This window comes from Chlorocebus sabaeus, chromosome 9, assembly GCF_047675955.1.
Source record: "Chlorocebus sabaeus isolate Y175 chromosome 9, mChlSab1.0.hap1, whole genome shotgun sequence".
Taxonomy (NCBI): domain Eukaryota; kingdom Metazoa; phylum Chordata; class Mammalia; order Primates; family Cercopithecidae; genus Chlorocebus; species Chlorocebus sabaeus.
In genome coordinates, this window is record NC_132912.1 from 66,796,713 (window position 1) to 66,815,793 (window position 19,081).

Below are 19,081 nucleotides of genomic sequence, written 5' to 3' on the forward strand. Positions count from 1 at the left end.
TCCTCCTCAGCCTCCCAAAGTGCTAGGATTACAGGTGTGAGCCGCTAAATCCTTTTGTTAATTATATGTTTTTTATTCTTTTTTTTTTTTTTTTTGAGACAGAGTCTTGCTCTGTCACCTAGGCTGGAGTGCAGTGGCGCAATCTCAGCTCAACTGTAACCTTCGCCTTCTGGATTCAAGTGATTCTTCCCTCTCAGCCTTCTGAGTAGCTGGGATTACAGGTACGTGCTATCACGCCCAGCTAATTTTTTGTATTCTTAGTAGAGACAGAGTTTCACCATGTTGGCCAGGCTGGTCTCAAACTACTGGCCTCAAATGGTCAGCCTGCCTCAGCCTCCCAAAGTTTTGGTGTGAGCCACCATGCCTAGCCCTTTTGGGTTTTCAAGATAGTCATATTTCTAACTGTTCATGTCTTTGCCTATCTTTGTTATGGCATGTGCAATTTTTTTTCTTATTTTGACATGTTTTAAATCTCTTTGTAGTAAAAATATTCTTTTTTTTTGGTGGGAGTGACAGGGTCTCAAAAAAAGAAGAGGGTGGTAGGCTGGGTGCGGTGGCTCACGCCTGTAATCCCAGCACTTTGGGAGACCGAGGCGGGTAGATCGCCTGAGGTCAGGAGTTCGAGACCAGCCTGGCCAACATGGTGAAACCCCATCTCGACTGAAAATACAAAAATTAGCTGGGCATGGTGGCGTGCACCTGTAGTCCCAGCTATTCTGGACGCTGAGGCAGGAGAATTGCTTGAACCCAGGAGGCGGAGGTTGCAGTGAGCAGAGATCACACCACTATACTCCAGCCTGGGTAACAGAGTGAGACTCCATCTCCAAAAAACAAAAAGAGGCTGGAGTGCAGTGGCACGATCACCACTCACTACAGCCGTGACCTTCTGGGTTTAAGCAATCCTCCCATCTCAGCCTCCTGAGTAGCTGGGACCAGAGGCATGTACCACCATGCCTGGCTAATTCTTTGTATTTCTTGTAGAGACGGGGCCTCACCATGTTGCCAAGGCTGGTCTCAAACTCTTGAGCTCAAGTCATTCTCCTGTCTTGGCCTCCCAAAGTGCCGAGATAACAGGTGTATGCCACCACGCCCAGCCAAATATATTCTTTTTTTTTTTTTTTTTTTTGAGATTGTGTCTCACTCTGTCTCCCAGGCTGGAGTGCTTTGGCAAGATCTCTGCTCATTGCAACCTCCATCTCCTGGGTTCAAGGATTTTCCTGCCTCAGCTTCCCAAGTAAGTGAGGTACAGGCATGCACCAGCATGCCCCGCTTGTTTTTGCATTTTTAGTAGAGACTGGGTTTTGCCATGTTGGCCAGGCTAGTCTCGATCTCCTGATCTTGGTGATGTGCCGGCTTCGGCCTCTGTAAGTGCTGGGATTACAGCCATGAGCCACATCACTCGGCCTTCAAATATATTCTTTATCATATAGCTGGCAATGGTTTTCTGGTTTGCCATTTACTTTTAGGGGAAATCTCTTGACTATCAGTGGGTAAAACACTTAGAATAGGCTGTTATAATGCTTGTAATATCTTGACATGAGGAAAATTCTAGGATGGTTAGAATTTGTAAAATCAAGTCTGTTGAATAAATTTATGAATTAAAACAAGGGGGAAAAGCCTACTTTTGGGTACAAATGTGATTTGACTTTAAAAATTCTGTGTTTAATGTTTTTTATAGTTATGTGCCATCTGAGAGGGGTTGCGCTTAAAATTGGGGAGAAGCTAACTCAATAAAATTGATCAGATTAAAAATCCTCAATAGTGTATGTAAGTAATAACTGTATCTGATATTTAATTATACATATAGGATAAACTGGGTTTTCTGTCTATCTATGTTGTTTTATTTTATTTTTAAGACAGGGTCTAATGCTTTCCCAGGTGGGAGTGCAGTGGTGGGATCTCAACTCACTGCAGCTTCAACCTCACTGGGCTCAAGTGATCCTCCTGCCTCAGCCTCCTGAGTAGCTGGGACTGTAGGTGCACACCACTGTGCCTGGCAAGTTTTTTTGTATTTTTTGTAGAGATGAGTTGTCACTGTGTTGTGTAGCCTGGTTTGGAACTCATGAGGTCAAGTGATCTGCCTGCCTTGCTCCCAAATTGCTGGGACTTACAGGTATGAGCCACTGCACCTGATCTGTTTTATTTTATTTTTATTACTATTTTTTTGAGATGGAGTCTTGCTCTGTTGCCTAGACAGAGTGCGGTAGTGCGATTCCTACTCACTGCAACCTCCGCCTCCCAGGTTCAAGCGATTCTCCTGCCTCAGCCTCCTAAGTAGCTGGGATTACAGGTGCCTGCCACCTTGCCCAGCTAATTTTTGTATTTTTTTTTTTTAGTAGAGATAGGGTTTCACCCTGTCGACCGATCTGGTCTCGAACTCCTGACCTTAAGTAATGCACCCGCCTCGGCCTCCCAACGTGCTGGGATTACAGGTGTGAGCTACTGGGCCCAGCCTATTTTTTATTCATTCATTCATTCATTCATTCATTCATTCTAGATCTGGGTTCTCACTGTTTTGCCCAGGCTGGCCTGGAATTCCTGCACTCAAGCCGTCCTCCCACCTTAGCCTTCTAAGTAGCTGAGCTTATAGATAGGAGCTACCATACCTTGTACTTCACTAAGGTTTTTAATTTAGTTTATCAATATTAAAAAATATGGACACATTTTTAATATTTAATGAGAAGTAGTAGAAAAATTGAATTCACTTTAAGGCTTACTTTTCTTTTTCTCCCAGAGAGTATATTTGTAGAAAAGCTTATCCAAATTTTGCTTAGTTTCAGGGATAATTTCATATAATAAATTTGTGAATTATTTTATTTTTATGGCTTATATCAGGCACATACATGAATATTTGTATATTCAGGAGGTATGATGGTAGACTGTACAAAAATGTTTTTTAAAAAACTCACTGTTACTCTTCTAGAATTTTTCTTATTTCTTTCAGTTTGTCTGTATAAATATTCTCTATAGATAACTGACTTTTAAGGAAAAGCTGTTATATTCGTTACACAGCTTGTTGCAAATAGGAAATCTAGCCCTATTATTGTTGGTATGAAACTAACAAGCTTTTCTGTAACCCATATTTTAGTGTTTTGGCGCTGTATGGTAGCAATACCTTCCCGTGCCATGTTGAAAGCAAGAAACATGTTTCTACAAAGCACATTTTTTAAAAATAGCATTTGAGTTTTTAGATGAAAACAGAAGCCAAGGTAAGCCTATATTGTATTCTTGCAAAATACATTTTTGTTTTCTTGTGACCTGTGTCATTTTTTCTAGGGTATTTGAAAGTTTCTTTTTTTCTTTCTTTCTTTCTTTTTTTTTTTTTTTTGTGTGAGACAGAACTGTCTCAGAAAAGTGAAAGATGTCAGTTCTTGCTCTGTGGCCCAGGCTACAGTGCAGTGGTGTGAACTTGGCTCACTGCAGCCTCTGCCTCCTGGGTTCAAGTGATTCTCCCACTTCATCCTCCCAGGTAGCTGGGACTACAGGTGTCTGCCACCATGTCCAGCTAATTTTTGTAATTTTAGTACAGTTGGGGTTTCACCATGTTGGCCAGGCTGGTCTCGAACTCCTGACCTGGAGTGATCCGCCCACCTCAGCCTCACAAAATGCTGGGATTACAGTACAGGTGTGAGCCACTGTGCCTGGCTAAAAGTTTCTGATATAAAGCTGGCAGGAAGTGAGTGACAATTATTAAGTCTTGGAAGAAAAATTTTTAATTTTCTCCTGAGAAGAAATTTCTGAAGAAACATCTTGTAGATAATGTAGTTTCACAGTAAAGTTTTTTTATTTTTATTTTTTTATTTGAGGCAGAGCCTTGTTCTGTCACCCAGGCTGGAGTGCAGTGGTGCGATCTCAGCTCACTGCAGCCTCTGCCTCCTGGGTTAAAGCAATTCTCATGCCTCAGCCTCCTGAGTAGCTGGGATTACAGGCGTGTGCCACCACACCTAGCTACCTTTTTTTTTTTTTTTTTTTTTTTTTTGAGACAGAGTCTTGCTCTATCACCAAGGCTGGAGTACAGTAGCATGATTTTGGCTCACTGCAACCTCCGCTTCCCAGGTTTAAGCAGTTCTCCTGCTTTAGCCTCCTGAATAGCTGGGATTACAGGCACATGCCACAACACCCTGCTAATTTTTTTTTTTTTTTTTTTTTTTGTGACAGAGTCTTGCTCTGTAGCGAGGCTGGAGTGCAATGGTGCGATCTCGGCTCACTGCAACCTCCGCTTCCCAGGCTCAAGTGCTTCTCCTTCCTCAGCCTCCTGAGTAGCTGGGATTATAGGTGCCTGCCACCATGCCCAGCTAATTTTTGTATTTTTAGTAGAGATGGGGTTTCACCGTGTTGGCCAGGTTGGTCTCGATCTCCTGACCTCGTGATCTGCCCACCTCTGCCTCCCAAAGTGCTGGGACTACAGACAGGAGCCACCGTGCCCGGCAATTTTTGTATTTTAAGTAAAGACAGGGTTTCCCCATGTTGGCCAGGCTGATTTTGAACTCCTGACCTCAAGTGATTCGCCCACCTCGGCCTCCCAAAGTACTGGGATTACAGGCGTGAGCCACCGCACCCAGCCTCGTGGTAAAGTTTATATAGAAAAATGCATTCTCTGTGGAAACAGAACTTATTTGTGTGCCATTGTTTCATTTCTGACCTGGGCTCAGCTTTTATTTCTCTGTGCAGATCTATTTCCTTTGGTGGTACATCCTGTCTTGGATGTTGACCCCAGTCAGAGCTGTATAGTGCCAAAATAAGATAAGTTCTTTGGTTCTTTTTTGCCATTTCTTTCAACTCCTTATTTATCTTTACTCATGGTCATTGAAGATCAGAAGGGTATTTATAAACAGATGGGAATTCTGTGTGTTTCTTCAGTGTTAGTGGAACACCAGGGAGAGGCAATATCATTTTAGTATTGGATTTTCACCTTTCCTGATGCCCCCTAGGTCTAAGGAAACATCAAGCTTATTTTACAGACTTGATATAAGAAACTTCATAATTACCAAATTAAGCTTTAGACACCTCAGTGTTTTAGAGTACTTACTGATATCTATAATACATATTCCTGGGGCCTATGCCTTTCCATATAAATTTTACTTATTTTTTGAGACAGAAGTCTCACTTGGCCCTCCCAGCTGGAGTACAGTGCCACAATCTTGGCTCACTGCCATCTCCACCTCCCCGGTTCAAGTGATCCTTCCACCTCAGTCTCCTGTGTAGCTGGGACTACAGACACGCGCTAGCATGCCCTGCAAATTTTTTATATTTTTAGTAGAGACTGGGTTTCATCATGTTTGCTAGGGTGGTCTTGAACTCCTGGGCTCAAATGATCCACCTGCCTCGGCCTTCCAAAGTGCTGGGATTACAGGCATGAGCCACCAAGCCTGGCCAAATTACTCAATATTTTTGAACCTCACTTCCCTTATCTGTGAGATTAGGATAATAATAACCTACCTGAACAAATTAAATGAAGTGATAGATGTCAGTTCTTAGCACAGTAGCCATAATGTTATAGGGACTCTAAATTTCAGTTTTCTTTTTCCTTTCCTTGAACTGTTTTAAGTTTTAAAAGATAGTGATTATAAAATTACTTTGTAAGTGTATACAGTTACTTCAAATATTGTTCATGTTTGTGTTAAAAACAGTCAAACTCATTTTGGTTATGTTGGTATTATAAGAGGGAAACGTAGGGAAATGAGACAATGGAGAAAATCTGAATAACTGTTTCTTTTTGTTTGTTTGTTTGATTTTTTTGAGATGGAATCTCGCTCTGTTGCCCAGGCTGGAATGCAGTGGCATGAACTCAGCTCACTGCAACCTCTGCCTCCTGGGTTCAAGCGATTCTTCTCCCTCAGCCCCTGGAGTAGCTGGGACTACAGGCATGCGCCACCACGTCCGGCTAATTTTTGTATTTTTGGTAGAGACAGGGTTTCACCATATTGCCCAGGCTGGTCTTGAACTCCTGACTTCATAATCCACCCGCCTCGGCCTCCCAAAGTGCTGGGATTACAGGCGTGAGCCACCGCACCCGGCCAAGTCTGAATAACTTTTGTTGAGCAATACCGTGTGGCAGGAGCTAGGCTTAACACTTCGCACACAGCAACTCATTTAATCCTCACCACTCAGTTAAGCACACATTTCTTCCTCTGAAGGATTACTTCTTAGTTTTTTTTTTTTTTTTTTTTGAGATGGAATCTTGCTCTGTCTCCCAGGCTGGGGTGCAGTGGCATGATCTCGGCTCACTGCAACCTCCGTCTCCTGGGTTCAAGTAATTCTCGTGCCTCAGCCTCCCATGCAGCTGGGATTACAGCACATGCCACCATCCCCGGGAAACTTTTTGCATTTTTAGTGGATACAGGGTTTTACCATGTTAGCCAGGGTGATCTTGAACTCCTGAGCTCAGGCTGTCCATCCTCCTTGGGCTCCCAAAATGCTGGGATTACAGGTATGAGCCACAGCACCTGGCCTACTTCTTAGTTTTTAAAATTGAAGTTTTCTTACTTCCACCCTTTTGAATAATAAGCCTCAGGAATGGGGGCCTTAATAACTTAATGCAGACTTCAAACTTTGTATAGAATATAACAAATAATGACTATTTTATTTCTAAGCTACCATCCTTAGTATTTGGAAGCTATGTTCCTTAGGCTAAGTCTTTTTTCTTTCTTTCTTTTTTTTTAAGCAAACTCTAGTAATGATATTTACTTTTTGTGGAAACCATGTCTCACTGTCCCCCAAGCTGGAGTGCAATGGCAGGATTATGGCTCACTGCAGCCTCCACCTCCTGGACTCAAGTGATCCTCCCGAGTAGTTGGGACTACAGGTGCATGCCACCACACCTGGCTAATTTTTGTATTTTTTGTAGAGATGGGGTTTCACCATGTTGCCCAGGCTGGTCTCAAACTCTTGGGCTCAAGCTATCCTCCTGCCTTGGCCTCCCAAAGTGCTAGGATTACAGGCATGAGCCACTGTGTCTGGTCAATATTTACTTTCTAATTCCTGCCTCTAGAAATATATTAGCTGCCCTGAATATATTAGGTTTTTCAGTTGTATGAAACTGTTCAGTTAGGAGTAATGAATTTGATGTCTATTAGTCCTTTTCGTATTTATTTATTTATTTTGAGATGGAGTCTTGCTCTGTTGCCCAGGCTGGAATGCAGTGGCGCGATCTTGGCTCACTGCAAGCTCTGCCTCCCGGGTTCACACCATTCTCCTGCCTCAGCCTCCCAAATAGCTGGGACTACAGGTGCCTGCCACCACGCCCGGCTAATTTTTTTGTATTTTTAGTAGAGACGGGGTTTCACCGTGTTAACCAGGATGGTCTCAATCTCCTGACCTCGTGATCCGCTCGCCTCAGCCTCCCAAAGTGCTGGGATTACAGGCGTGAGCCACTGCACCTGGCGCCTATTAGTCCTTTTCAACAAATATCACCAGTAAGTCTTGAATTGTTTTTTGAAATGAGAAAAGCAGCAGATTGTTTTTTTGAATTTGAATGTAGAATGTTTGTCACTCAACACCTTAATACTGATCAGGCTAAGAGATGGGCTCTTCCTATGTTGCCCAGGCTGTACTCAACTCCTAGGCTCAAGTAATTCCCTCCCACCTCAGCCTCCTGATTGGCTGGGACTACAGGTGAGCAGCATCACACCCCACTTTGTGTTTTGATTAGTTCTCTTTACTTTTTTTTTAATCGTGGTAAAATCACATAATATTTATCATCTTAACCATTTTAAGTGTACAGTTCAATAGTGTTGCATACGTTCACATTGTTGTGCAACCACTCTCCAGCACTGTGTCTCATCTTTTTTTTTTTTTTTTTGAGACATCCTCACTTTGCCGCCCAGGCTGGAGTACGGTGGGGTGATCTCAGCTCACTGCAACCTCTGCCTCCTGGGTTCAAACGATTCTCCTACCTCACCCTGCTGAGTGGCTGGAATTACAGTCCTGTACCACCACGCCTGGCTAATTTTTGTATTTTTAGTAAAGACAGGGTTTCACCATGTTGGTTAGGCTGGTCTTGAACTCCTGATGTTGGGTGATCCGCCCATCTTGGCCTCCAAAAATGCTGGGATTACAGGTGTGTGCCACCACACCTGGCCACCCTGTTTCATCTCCAAATCCATTAAACTGAGACTCTAAATCCATTAAACAAGCCCCCCATTCCTCCTTCCCCAAAGTGCCTAGCCACCACCATCCAACTTTCTGTTTCAGTGAATTTGACTATTCTTCATGCCTCATATAATGGAGTCATTGAGTATTTGTCCTTTTGTGACTGGCTTATTTCAGTTAGTAAAACGTCCTCAAGTTCATCTGTGTTGTAGCATGTGTCAGATTTTCCTTCCTTTTTAAAGCTGAATCAGTTATATGTATGTACTACATTTGCTTACCCATTCTCTTAGGTGGCTCCTACCTGTTGTCTATTGTGAATAATGCTGCTGTGAACATGGGTATACAGTTATCTCTTTATTTATTTGCTCTGTTGCCCAGGCTGGAATGCAGTGGCATAATCATGACTCACTGCAGTCTTGATCATCTGGGCCTAAGTGGTCCTCTCACCTCAGTTTCCCAAGTAGCTGGGACTACAGGCACACACCACCACATCCACTAATTAAAAAAAAATTGGCCAGGTGTGGCGACTCACACCTGTAATCCCAGCACTTTGGGAGGCCAAGGTGGGTGGATCATGAGGTCAGGAGATCGAGACCATCCTGGCTAACATGGTGAAACCCCATCTCTACTAAAAATACAAAAAATTAGCCAGGTGTAGTGGTGGGCGCCTGTAGTCCCAGTGAGTTGTGAAGCCAGCTGGACCTCCTGGGTTGAGTGGGGACTTGGAGAACTTTTCTGTCTAGCTAGAGGATTGTAAACACAGCAATCAGCACTCTGTGTTTAGCTGAAGGATTGTAAATGCACCAATCAGCACTCTGTGTCTAGCTAAAGGATTGTAAATATGTCAACACTCTGTAAAAATGGACCAATCAGCACTTTGTAAAATGGACCAATCAGCAGGACGTGGGCAGAGACAAATAAGGGAATAAAAGCTGGCCACCCCAGCCAGCAGTGGCAACCCACTTGGGTCCCCTTCCATGCTGTGGAAGCGTTGTTCTTTCGCTCTTCACAGTAAATCTTGCAGCTGCTCACTCTTTGGGTCCGTGCCACCTTTAAGAGCTGTAACACCGTGAAGATCTGTGGCTTCATTCTTGAAGTCAGCGAGACCAAGAACCCACTGGAAGGAACCAACTCTGGACATACCAGCTACTTGGGAGGCTGAGGCAGGAGAATGGCATGAACCAGGGAGGTGGAGCTTACAGTGAGCCAACCTTGCACCACTGCACTGTAGTCTGGGCAACAGTGTGAGACTCTTATCTCAAAAAAAAAAAAAAAAAAAAAAATTTGTGGAGCTGGAGTCTAACTATGTTGCCCAGCCTTGTCTCAAACTCCTGAGATCAAGCAATCCTCCTGCATCAGCCTCCCAAAATGCTGGGATTACTGGTGTGAGCCAATGTGCCTGGCGAGTTAGCTCTTTGAGAGCATACTTTCAATTCTTTTGGATATGTAACCAAAAGTAGAATTGCTGGATCATATGTAATTTTATTTTAATTTTGAAGAACTATCATACTATTTTTCATACTGGCTATTTACCATTTCACATTCTTACCATTGTGCACAAGGTTACCAATTTCTCCACGTCCTTGCCAACACTGTTTTTTTTGGTGTGTGTGTGTGTGTGTGTGTGTGTGTGTGTGTGTGTTTGAGATGGAGTCTTGCTCTGTCGCCCAGGCTGTAGTCAGTGGTGTGATCTCGGCTCACTGCAACCTCCGCTTCCTGGGTTCAAGCGATTCTTCTACCTCAACCTCCCAAGTAGCTGGGACTACAGGTGTGCAACACCACACCTAGCTAATTTGTATATTTTTAGTGCAGACGGGGTTTCACCACATTGGCCGGGCTGGTCTCGAACTTCTGACCTCATGATCTGCGCCCCTCCCCCCCCCCCCAGCCTTCCAAAGTGCTGGGATTATAGGCGTGAGCCACTGTGCCTGGCCACCATTTTTTTTTTTCTAATAGTAGCCATCCTAATAAGTGTGAGGTGATATCTCACTGTGGTTTTATTTTCCCTAATGATTAGTGATCTTGAGTGTCTTTTCCTGCGTTCATTGGCCATTGATGTATCTTCTTTGGAGAAATGTCTGTTCAAGTTCTTTGTTTATTTTACAATTGTGTATTGTTGTTGTTGAGTTGTAGGAGTTTTTTTGTTATTTTTGTTTTTGTTTTTGAGACAGGGTCTTACTCTGTCACCCAGGCTGGGGTTGAGTGGCATGATCTCGGCTCACTACCACCTCTGCCTCCCAGGTTCCAGTGATTCTCCCGCCTCAGCTTCCCAAGTAGCTGGCATTACAGGTGTGCACCACCACACCTGATTAATTTTTTTTTTTTTTTGAGACGGAGTCTCGCTCTGTGGCCCAGGCTGGAGTGCAGTGGCCGGATCTCAGCTCACTGCAAGCTCCGCCTCCCGGGTTTACGCCATTCTCCTGCCTCAGCCTCCCAAGTAGCTGGGACTACAGGCACCCGCCACCTCGCCCGGCTAGTTTTTTGTCTTTTTAGTAGAGACGGGGTTTCACCGTGTTAGCCAGGATGGTCTTGGTCTCCTGACCTCGTGATCCGCCCGTCTCGGCCTCCCAAAGTGCTGGGATTACAGGCTTGAGCTACCGCGCCTGGCCACCTGATTAATTTTTTTGCATTTTTAGTAGAGACCAGGGCTTAGTAGAGACAGGTTTAGTAGAGATGGGGTTTCGCCATGTTGGCCAAGCTGGTCTCAAGCTCCTGGCCTCAAATGATCTGCCCACCTTGGCCACCCAAAGTGCTGGCATTACAGGTGTGAGCCACCGCACATGGCAGGAGTTCTTTATATATTGTGGATATTAACTCCTTATCAGAATAATGATTTACAAATATCTTCTCCCATCTCATGGGTTGTCCTCTCTCTTTTCCTTTGATTCACAGTTCTGGTTTTTAAAAATTTTATTATATATTTTGTAAGACATTTAAAAGAATAATACAGTAAACGTTTTTATAACCACTATCAAATTAAATATTAGTAAATTAGTTTGCTCCCGAGTTTCCCTTTATTGATTACAAGTCCCTCACCAAAGGTAACCACTAATGAATTTGATTTTTCTCTGACTAGTTTATACTCCTTAGACAGCCTGTTAGTGTATTAGAAGCTTGTCATGACTGAAGTAAAAATTCTGCAAAGATCCTGGGGAAGGCTAAGGTGGGATGAGTTCTTTCTTAAATTTTCGTGATGCTGTTGTCCAAAGCCCAGTTCAGCACCCTATCAGAGATACTTGCACATAATAGGTATACAGAAATGTTTGTTGAATGACTATTTGGAACCCATGTACTTGTGATTGAAGATATTTTGTACCACTATTTTTTTTTTTTTTTTGAGACGGAGTCTTGCTCTGTTGCCCAGGCTGGAGTGCAGTGGCCGGATCTCAGCTCACTGCAAGCTCCGCCTCCCGGGTTCACGGCATTCTCCGGCCTCAGCCTCCTGAGCAGCTGGGACTACAGGCGCCCACCACCTCGCCCAGCTAGTTTTTTTTTTTTTTTTGCATTTTTTAGTAGAGATGGGGTTTCACCGTATTAGCCACAATGGTCTCGATCTCCTGACCTCGTGATCCACCCGTCTCGGCCTCCCAAAGTGCTGGGATTACAGGCTTGAGCCACCGCGCCCGGCCCTGTACCACTATTATACTATTTTCTCTCTCTTTTTTTTTTTTTGTGACAGAGTCTTATTCTGTCACCCAGGCTGGAGCGCAGTGGTGCGATCTCAGCGCACTGCAACCTCCACCTCCTGGGTTCGAGCAATTCTCCTTTCTCACTCTCCCAAGTAGCTGGGACTACAGGCGCACACCACCACGCCTGGCTAATTTTTGTATTTTTGTTAGAGACAGGTTTTCACCTTGGTCAGGCTGGTCTTGAACTCCTGACCTCAGGTGATCCACCCACCTCAGCCTCCCAAAGTGCTGGGATTACAGGCGTGAGCCACCATGCCTGGCCGCTATTATACTATTTTTTTTTTTTCTTTTTTGAAACGGAGTCTCGCTCTATCACCCAGGCTGGAGTGCAGTGGTGTGATCTCAGCTCACTGCAAGCTCCGCCTCCCGGGTTCATGCCATTCTCCTGCCTCAGCCTCCCGAGTAGCTGGACTACAGGTGCCCACCACTACACCTGGCTAATATTTTTGTATTTTTAGTAGAGACAGGGTTTCACAGTGTTAGCCAGAATGGTCTCGATCTCCTGACCTCATGATCCACCCACCTTGGCCTCCCAAAGTGCTGGGATTACAGGTGTGAGCCACCATGCCTGGCTATTATACTATTTTGATATGAAGTGAAGTTTAGATATCTCTGTGTTAGGATTACTGTATACCAATAAATAGACTGCTATGGCAGAGTAAATGTTTTCTTAAAGATAGCGGAACTGAGGGCAAACTTGAGTTGGGAACATTTTAGCTCTAAATACATACAGTACATTTAGCTGCCTTGGCTAATTTAACTTTTAGACAGGGCAAATGGAATAAGGCAATGTTGAGGTGCTACGTTTTTGGTTCAGAAAAATGACTGTAAGTTTTGAAAGAAGGCATGATTCTGGTAAGATCTGACTGTGGACAAGGGGCTGTTGAAATAAACTGCAGTGTTTCCAGGGCAGTGGTGAAGGACTTGACCTCCATTATAGCTGAAAATGAAGTCCTTCTATAACGAAGCCATAGTAGCAGCAGCAGCAGCTGTTGCCACTGCCACCTGCGTTCAGTGGCTGTGTGAGGTGGCTAGACCAGGAAGTGATTCCATGGCACTAGGCATGTATAACGAAGGACTTTGGCTCTGGCAGAGTGGTTGTACAGGTTGTGGGTGTCACTTTAAACATACAAAGATCTGCTTGCTGGAGGAGGGGCAGCTTCTTGAGGATCAGGTGTGCAACTGAAAGGGATGAGCTCATCCTTCTCACCAGACCTGCTCTAGACGCTGACTGAATGTTTTCCTAATTGCAAGTCCTGCAGCTGGGAGAAGCAGGAAATGATTGACGCTTCAGGCACTTGGTGAGTAGTAAAAAAAAAAAAAAGAAAGGAAAAAGTAAAAAAGGCATTTTTGGGGAAGCTTTTGAAATATGTGTGTGAATATCAGGTTGAAGGTGACATACACACACATAATCTTTCTCTAAGTTGAGGATTGCAGTAAAGTGTATTGTGGTGTTGAGGAAAGCAAAGCTTTGGTGGTTCTAACTTTATTCTACTACTTCCTTTTGAGGTGACTTTTCATGACTTAACAATTTTGTTTCCTACAGTGTCTTGACTGGTTTCATTTCTCTAGGAAATAAGAATCCCGGGAGCTCCTTTTTTATTTTCAAGGATCTTCATGGCTTGTTTTGGAGCTTTTATTGATGAAACTTATCCCACATTTGAAGGCTTCTGTGTTGGATTTCAGAGCTCCTATACATGATCCTGTTTTGTTTTAATTTACCCAAACTTTCCTATTCACTTTAGGTAAGGTTCTTAAAAATGAAATTGGTTTAGAAAAGAAATATCAATTGTTTATCATTTATTTATTTGTAACCTTTATTTTAGGTTCCAGGGCACATGTGCAGGTTTGCTATATAGGTAAACTACATGTTACAGGGGTTTGATGTACAAATTATTTCATCATCCAGGTAATAAGCATAGTACCTGATAGGTAGTGTGTGTTTTTTTTTTTTTGAGATGGAGTTTCGCTCTAGTCACCCAGGCTGGAGTGCAGTGGCGCCATCCCAGCTCACTGCAACCTCCACCCCCCAGGTTCAAGCGATTCTCCTGCCTGAGCCTCCTGAGTAGCTGGGATTACAGGCAGCCGCCACCACACCCAGCTAATTTTTGTATTTTTGTTAGAGATGGGGTTTCACCATGTTGGCCAGGCTGGTCTCAAACTCCTAACCTCAGGTGATCCGCCTGCCTCAGCCTCCCAAAGTGCTGCATTGTAGGCCTGAGTCACCGCGCCTGGCCCCTGATAGGTAGTTCTTTGATTCTCACCTTCCTTCCACCTTCTATCCTCAAGTAGGCCCCAATTGTTTATTATTTTGAATGGAACTTTTTATCTTGAGATAATTCTAGATTTATACAGAGTTAAATAATATTGATCTGATGTACCATTTACCTCGTTTCCCCCAATGGCAATATCTTCCAAAATTACAGTACAATTTTACAACCGGGATATTGATGTTGATACAGTCAAGGTACCAAATATTTTCATCACCACAGGATCTACTGTGTTGTCCTTTTATAGCTACCCCCACTTCCCTTCCACCCCTATACTTTCCTTTTTTTTTTTTTTTTGAGACGGAGTCTTGCTCTGTCGCCCGGGCTGGAGTGCAGTGGCCGGATCTCAGCTCACTGCAAGCTCCGCCTCCCGGGTTTACGCCATTCTCCTGCCTCAGCCTCCCGAGTAGCGGGGACTACAGGCGCCCGCCACCTCGCCCGGCTAGTTTTTTGTGTTTTTAGTAGAGACGGGGTTTCACCGTGTTAGCCAGGATGGTCTCGATCTCCTGACCTCGTGATCCGCCCGTCTCGGCCTCCCAAAGTGCTGGGATTACAGGCTTGAGCCACCGCGCCCGGCCTCCCTATACCTTTCTTAACTCCTGTCAACCGCTAATCAAAAAATCAGTTTTTAGCAGAGAAAATTTTACGTGCAATCCTGAGAAGTTCTGTATGAAAGATACACATGGCCTTATGAAAAGAGCCCTTGGGTTAAACGCGGTGGCTCACAACTGTAATCCCAGCACTTGGGAGTCTGAGGTGGGTGGATCACCTGAAGTCGGGAGTTCAAGGCACCCTGACAAACATGGAGAAACCCCGTCTCTACTAAAAATACAAAATTAGCCGGGTGTGGTGGCGCATGCCTGTAATCCTAGCAACTCAGGAGGCTGAGACAGGAGAATTGCTTGAACTCAGGAGGCAGAGGTTGCAGTGAGCCATGATCGCGCCATTGCACCCAGCAAGGGCAAAAAGAGCAAAACTCTGTCTCAAAAAAAAAAAAAAAAAAAAAAAGCTCAAAACTGCAATTGATTTTGGTTCATTGTAGCTCTTTACCTTGGACAAATAATTTTAATTTCTCTGTGCTTCAGTTTTCTTATCTATACAATGGGATAGCAGTATATTAACCTATTTTGCAGGATTTTTGAGAAATTGTAAAGCTCTTTCAAAAAATAAATATTATATAGATTATTGTTAGCAGCAGGGATAATTGTTTTCAAACTAGAAAGTATATAGCAAGTTAAAAACTGGAAACTATAGCCCAAGATGGTAATAGTGAACATTTTTAAATGAATTTAAGTCTTTTTTTTTTTTTTTTTTTTTTTTTTTTTGAGACGGAGTCTCACTCTGTCGCCCAGGCTGGAGTGTAGTGGCCAGATCTCAGCTCACTGCAAGCTCCGCCTCCCGGGTTTATGCCATTCTCCTGCCTCAGCCTCCCGAGTAGCTGGGACTACAGGCGCCCGCCACCTCGCCCGGCTAGTTTTTTTGTATTTTTTAGTAGAGACGGGGTTTCACCGTGTTCGCCAGGATGGTCTCGATCTCCTGACCTCGTGATCCGCCTGTCTCGGCCTCCCAAAGTGCTGGGATTACAGGCTTGAGCCACCGTGCCCGGCCGAATTTAAGTCTTAAGGGTGAAATGAATTACATTTCAGGATACTGAGTTAACTGGCTGATGATCTCAGAGCCACTGTTGTTAATCTTTGAGAAACCATAAAGATAGAGAGAGACAAATGTCTTTATATCCAAAAAGAGGAAAGGAAAGTAGTTGGAAAACCATAGACGTGTAAAATTGTTGAATCTTGGGAAAATTCAATTATAAATGACTAAATATAATATGGAGTATTAAGGAGAAAGAAGAGTATGGGTTGATTGATCATAATAAATTCTATTTCTATTTTTGGATTTCATTACTTCTATTTAGGATTAAGAGTTTGTGGATCAGGGGATTGTTCTACATATAGTGAGTCAAAATCCCATTAGTTTCACAGTCTTTCATGTGGCTGATCATGTGTAGTGATACAAATTTCATTGATTGGTTAAGTGTATGTGTCAGACATTGAATAACTGTATCCACTGACCATCTTGATTTTACCAGGAAGGTCCCTGGTAGATTATTCTTATTTTTTCCACGGGCAGTCAGTCTGCATGGGTTATTTTATTTTTTTTGAGACGAAGTCTTGCTCTGTTGCCCAGGCTGGAGTGCAGTGGTGTGATCTCGGCTCACTGCAACCTCCGCCTCCCGGGTTCAAGTGATTCTCCTGCCTCAGTCTCCCAAGTAGCTGGGATTACAGGTGCCCACCACCATGCCCGGCTAATTTTTATATATTTAGTAGAGACAGGGTTTCACCAAGTTGGCCAGGCTGCTCTTGAAATCCTGACCTCGGGTGATCCACCCGCCTTGGCCTCCCAAAGTGTTGGGATTACAGGAGTGAGCCACCACACCTGGCCTCCTTTTCCATCTTAACTAAGCACTTACATAACCACTGAACGGGTTCATTCTGTCCATTGCCCCCATACAGCTGATTTATCAAGACAGGAGAATAGCAATGGAGAAAGAGTTTAATTCACGCAGAGCTGGCTGCACAGGAGACCAGAGTTTAATTATTACTCAAATCAGTCTCCTGGAATATTCCAGGATTGGGGTTTTAAAGGCTAATTTGGTGGGTAGAGGGCCAGAGAGTGGGGAGTGTTGATTGCTTAGGTCACCAATGAAATCACAGGGAGTCGAAGCTGTCGTTTTACACTGAGTCAGTTCCTGGGTGGGACCACAAGACCAGATGAGACAGTTTATTTATCTGGATGGCACCAGGTGATCCATCGAGTTCAGGGTTTGAAAAATATCTCGAGCACCAATCTTAAGTTTTACATTAGTGATGTTATCCCTAGGAGCAGTTAGGGAGGTGCAGAACCTGGGGCCTTTAGCTGCATGATTCTTAAAGCATAATTTCTAATCTTGTAGCAATTTGTTAGTCCTACAAAGGCAGTCTAGTCCCCAGGCAAGAAGAGGGTTTGTTTTGGGAAAGGACTGTGTTTTTGTCTTTATTTCAGAGTTAAACTGTAAACTAAGTTCCTCCCAAAGTTAGTTCACCTTTTGTCCAGAAATGAACAAGAACAGCTTGGAAGTTAGAAGCAACAGGGAGTCAGGTAGGTCAGATCTCTTTCACTGCAATAATTTTCTCAGTTATAATTTTTGCAAAGATGGTTTCACTTACCATGAACTATGGCCATGACTTTTTGCAATTTGAGGTTTGACAGTAAAACTAGCATGAATTTCCTTTCCTTCTTCACAATTTAATACATAGATTTGTTCTTATGGTAGACCTTAGCAGCTTTAGTGTAGCAGCTTAGCAGCTTTTTTTCTTTCCTTATTAAGTCGATAATTTTCACTTTTTCACTTAAAGGAAGCGCCTTATGGCTTCTCTTTGGCCTGTTGAATTGCCAGTATCACTACTCTTGCATTTTGGGACCATTGTTAAGTAAAATAAAGTTATTTGAACACAAGCATTGAGAGACCCTGACAATCGATCTGATAATTGAAGTGACTGTTGGGTGGGAAGTGTAGACATGTGGATAAGCTGGACAAAGATGATGCATGTCCTGGTCACTCACAAAATTTTTGTGTAATATTTTCAGGCCATGTTGACCTCAGGTAACAGAAACCTTGGAAACCACTGATGAGGGCAGGGTTGGGGGAACAACACGACCACTACTTTATTCTTTTTTTTTTTGAGACAGGATCTCACTCTGTTATTCAGACTAGAGTGTGATGGCCTGATCTCAGCTCATGGCAACCTCCACCTCCCCGGCTCAAGCAATTCTCCTGCCTCAGCCTCCTGAGTAGCTGGGATTACAGGCACGTACCACTACTGCCTGGCTAAATTTTTTTTTTTTGAGACAGAGTCTCGCTCTGTTGCCCAGGCTGGAGTGCAGTGGCTTGATCTCGGCTCACTGCAAGCTCCGACTCCCCTGTTTACACCATTCTCCTGCCTCAGCCTCTCGAGTAGCTGGGACTATAGGCACTCGCCACCACGCCCGGCTAATTTTTTTGTATGTTTAGTAGAGACGGGATTTTACTTTGTTAGCCAGGATGGTCTCGATCTCCTGACCTCGTGATCCGCCTGCCTCAGCCTCCCAAAGTGCTGGGATTACAGGCGTGAGCTACTGCGCCTGGCTTAATTTTTGTATTTTTAGTAGAGATGGGGTTTCACCATGTGGGTCAGGCTGGTCTTGAAAGACCTCAAATGATCCACCTGCCTTGGCCTCCCAAAGTTCTGGGATTACAGGCATGAGCCACTGCACCCGGCCTCTTTTTTTTTTTTTTTTGAATTGGATCTTGACTCTGTTGCCAAGGCTGGAGTGCGGTGGCACCATCTCAGCTCACTGCAATGTCCACCTCCTGGTTCAAGCGATTCTCCTGCCTCAACCTCCCGAGTAGCTGGGATTACCGGCGCACACCACCATGCCCAGCTAATTTTTGTATTTTTAGTCAAGACGGGTTTTTCACCATGTTGGCCAGGCTGGTCTCAAAATCCTGACCTCAAGAGATCTGCCCACCTTGGCCCCCCAAAGTACTGGGATTACAGGCGTCAGCCACCATGCCCAGCTGATTACTTTCTGTAAGACTAGCATTTAGGTAGTTCTGTGGTGTACTTGAGAGGGATTTTCATACTCTTCTTGCTTTCTAGGAGCTGTAAGTCCAGTCAAAGACTTTTAAAAACCCTTGTTCTAGAGACAGGGTGGTTAATGTTCATAGTGACATAATGCTATTTGATATAATTTTTAGAATTATGCAAGATATAGTTAAATAAATGAATTTAAATAATAATGATACTATAACATTAGAAGCCCAAATATGTGGCCCCTATCTCCCTTTCTTCTTTCTTTAGAGTCCATTTGTGTGAGAAATACAGAGATTTCTTGGATGATTTTTGCTGCTCAGGTCTGTGATTAATAGCCAAAGTTTCTCCAAAATATATTCTTTGGATCAGTTTTTTCCTCTTCCCTCTACCCTTTCTGCAATATTCCTCTTCTGAGTAA

General features: G+C 43.8%; 1 protein-coding gene across 10 annotated transcripts in view; it reads left to right on the forward strand.

Moving 5' to 3' along the window:
* Window positions 1–19,081, forward strand: part of USP54 (ubiquitin specific peptidase 54) — a 118,382-nt gene that overhangs the window by 11,482 nt on the left and 87,819 nt on the right. For 3 of the 10 annotated variants that reach the window (XM_073019052.1, XM_073019048.1, XM_073019050.1), the window contains exon 3: window positions 103–221. The exons of 3 other annotated variants lie outside the window; for them this stretch is intronic. The gene's annotated coding sequence lies outside the window, so the exon portion shown is untranslated. Of the gene's footprint in view, window positions 1–102; window positions 222–1,153; window positions 1,235–1,678; window positions 1,768–12,348; window positions 13,082–19,081 lie in introns of those variants that run through there. 4 more of the 10 variants (XM_073019047.1, XM_073019051.1, XM_073019046.1 and 1 more) reach the window with 3 other exon arrangements.